At 40.7% G+C, this 3520-nt stretch overlaps 2 protein-coding genes across 2 annotated transcripts in view; one reads left to right on the top strand and one right to left on the bottom strand.

Annotated features, from left to right (window-relative positions):
- The window catches only part of LOC118332361 (angiopoietin-related protein 2-like), a 16848-nt gene extending 14098 nt beyond the window's left edge, over positions 1–2750 (bottom strand). The window contains exon 1 of the mRNA XM_035667603.1: positions 2354–2750. The gene's annotated coding sequence lies outside the window, so the exon portion shown is untranslated. The remainder of the gene's footprint in view (positions 1–2353) is intronic.
- Positions 1–3520, top strand: part of LOC118332360 (ras-specific guanine nucleotide-releasing factor RalGPS1-like) — a gene marked incomplete in the record, with an annotated part of 66856 nt that overhangs the window by 24565 nt on the left and 38771 nt on the right.

Raw genomic sequence — 3520 nt, 5'->3', positions numbered from 1 at the left:
ACAGCCACACACAGCCACACACAGACACACACAGCAGGAACAGTTGCTGGTGGCTGCGAGTCGTCTGCACTGCAAACGCACGTCGGCGTCTGGACACAAAGGCATGACAGGCCTGTGGAGCTCTTAAAACCACAGGGGGAGAGAGGGAGAAGAGACACCTGGCTCTCCTCAGTCAGTAGGTGTGGTTTGGCTGACTAATGACCAACTTAAAGCACTGAAATAATTCAGATTATAGGAGTACATTTTCAGTCCCTGTGTCTACCTGAAGGTGGAAGGACTGCACTGCAGCCGGAGAGCTGTCTTTCTCTAGTCTCTGACAAATAGCTTCCCACTCTGCTCATGCTGCTTGATGGTTCAGTAGTTACAGGTTTATTCAGTCTTTGATTTGTGGTGAGTTGCACTTTAGAAGTCATAACATCAGCATGCTCCTGACTGTAACACAGTTTGATTCTTTACAGTCGCCCAATTACACTGTCAGCTAACTGGCCTCGCTGTGAGAAAAAGCTGTATTTATTAATATATAATATATTCCATTTCTGACTATATATTCTCCTAAATGTTACACACTGGGACTTTTTAAGGAGTTATTGGCACTATGAAGCAGTGTTTTACTTGTTGGTCCCCTTTTTGTCTCATGCACATACACGCGGATGCTCACACAGGTTCTGCAATATACAGCGATTCAATACCTGTAGTAGGAAACGCAGCAATTGAATAATGCCTTTTTAGGATTTTAATGTGGAAATGATACTTGTTTTGTTTATTGGCTCAGAGGTAGAGTGGGTCATCCATTAATCGGAAGGTTGTTGGTTCGATCCCTGGCTCCTCCTGCCACATATCAAAGTAACCTTGAGCAAGATACAAATTGCATCGGTGTGTGAATGTGAATGAATCTGTTAGTTGTTCGATGGACTTTGCCATCACTGTGTGAATGTGTGTGTGTGAAAGGGTGAATGCTGCATGTAGTCTGAAGACTAGAAAGGTGCTATACTGGTCCATTTACCATTTACATACTTTATTGTTCCAAGCTGACTATTTCTTTATGTGTCTCGATACATGTCTGGAGGGGATCTTTACAAAATGTACGTATTTTCATCAGTAGTCTCTGAGTTTGCTGTTTGACTGGATGATGACTAACCAGTATAGTCATGTTGTGCGGTGTAAGCTAAAGCACTGAGCTACAAAATGCTAAAAATCTGAGCTGAGGGTAACTTTTTCTATTCTTTATTGGGATGGCGTTACTATGAGCCACACCTTTCAAATTACCCATGGTTAATATGAAAATACTGATTAGTGCAGCTTTAAAGACCTTGATATATAGTGGATAGAATATTTTACAGTGTTCTTCTGTGCTCTCTGTAATGGAGACAGTTTCTAAATGACATATTTTTTAATATTTCTTGTTACTTATCGGCTGACATACACACCCATATAAGCATATCTGTGACAAGTTGATGATGTGTTGGTGGGGCTGACCAGCAGTTAAAGCTCCTCAAAGATCAATCCAATTTGTATTATTCATGCTGTTCATATCCCTCAGTAAAAAAGGGTGGGACAAGTGGAATTCCTAATTTTTCACAAATATAAATGTCCTTAAATAACCCACTCAGCGAGTAGTAGACATCCCTAGAACATATTCAACTAAGGCCCAGTTGCACCATTAGTTTTGTCACACAGTGACAGTATGATAAAATAGTGAGCTTCGGTTTAGTAGACTGTGAAAAGTGTCAGCAAGAAGAAAAAAAAAAAGATTGTTTTGAAATATTAAGTTCAATTTAAATTACAACTAAATAGTTTGTTCCAAAGTAGAATTTGCTGATTCAGCTAATCTGTATTTCAGATTACTGAAATTAAATTCAGACAGCAACTTGTTTGACAGAGTTGCTATTTTCAGTCATGCTTTTTACCAGTATTTACCTAATAATTATAGTTTTAGCTGCAAGTATCACTCAAACCAGGATCAGTGCTAATACATAATAATACATTATACTCACATAATCTTTAGGAAAGAGTTGGGAGGAGTGGTTTCAGTAGTGTGCATTGTTGATAAATCATGTACAGAACAAGCCTCATTGTGTCTGCAAATTAGAAAAAAGTGATATGCACGGTGGGAAGTATTCTAATGAACTAACAATGTCCCCAAACAACTTAACCTGATGAGTAAAGTGTATGATCAGTCAAACCATGCACTGTGTAACTTCTGACAAGGTTTTGAAAGTAACTAGATGTCTTATGTTGGCTTGAAATTGACTGATTACATAGAGTTAATTAGAAAAGATGAGTTGATTTATTTGAATTGATCATGACTTTACAGTGTAAAACTCTTGTCAGGTCAGATATTTGCCCCACTCACCACTCTCTGTTTCCTTATATCCCTTGACTTTCTGGCAAGTTTGACTCCAAGTCCTCACCAGTCAGTCCACATTTCCTCTGTGTTTGTCCGTTATTCTGTCAGTGCATTCATTTCCTTCACCTGCAGCTGTCAGAATCAATCCTCCATAAGGAAAATGTTCCAGCTGCGATGAGGTCTTTAACAGTCCCCAAGAGTCCAATCAAGCAGCGGCAACAAACAGCCAAAGCTTTCCTGTTGTAACTTCATTCATCTGCAGCAAAAGATTTTTCCACCTTTTGTGAAGTAATGGTCCTGAACCGAGAGCTCACGCCTGCTCCTCAGATAGGATCTGTTTTCCTCCCAGAGACTCAACCTCCCCCTGTCTTCCTTCCATTACAAGTGAGACACTTATTGTTGCTTGAAGTAATTAAGCTGTGAGCCACAGTGACGCCCCTCCCTTTCTCCCTCCCCTTGACAACATGGAGATCATGGAGGCATTAGATGGAGGATCCCAGTCCCCCCACCTAAACCCTTGTCCCCTGCAGTCCCCCCTGCCCCCCCTGTATCTCTCAGTCCTCCTTTTTTTCCACTGCTCTCCTACAGCCAGTCCAGGACTCCCTCTATGGAGAAGACCAGCCACACACACATGTTGCAGTAAGGTCACAGGTTTGAGTCAATTCAGGCTGGGGAACCAAAGTCTCCCCCCTTTTTGCTCTGTGCCCCAATGAGCAAGCCTTGGTTAGAACCTCGGTCGTCTTTCTTTGTTCCTGCACTGCTATGTGCTAGGCTAATCTATGTTGAGAGAACACACATTTGACACAGTCAGCATTTAATATAACTCGTTAGACTGCATCCAGAAGACGTTTTTTAATAGTCTTAATCAGTAACATTCAACACGGAGCAGATAATGGAAGTACTAGTAGATATGGCTTAATTACTGACAAGACCAAAACACTAGCTAACTAATCTCCATCAATTGTTAAATAGCTAGTTACAAAGTTAATATTAGGAAAAGGCAAGCCAGCTAGCTAATTTAGCTAGTTAGCTGGCATTTTTCAGGCTTGCTCATGGTGGTACTGTTGGGTCTCTGTAAATGTTATAAGGAGTTCGGTCTAGACCTGCTCTATTTGAAAAGTGTCCTGAGATAACTTCTGTTATGAATTGGCGCTATACAAATAAAATTGAATT

The sequence above is a fragment of the Morone saxatilis genome, unplaced genomic scaffold (genome assembly GCF_004916995.1).
Source record: "Morone saxatilis isolate NCDOM2014 unplaced genomic scaffold, NCSU_SB_2.0 Contig21, whole genome shotgun sequence".
NCBI classification, from domain to species: domain Eukaryota; kingdom Metazoa; phylum Chordata; class Actinopteri; family Moronidae; genus Morone; species Morone saxatilis.
Note: the sequence above shows the minus strand (reverse complement) of the source record. Positions and strands in the feature narration are given on the sequence as shown.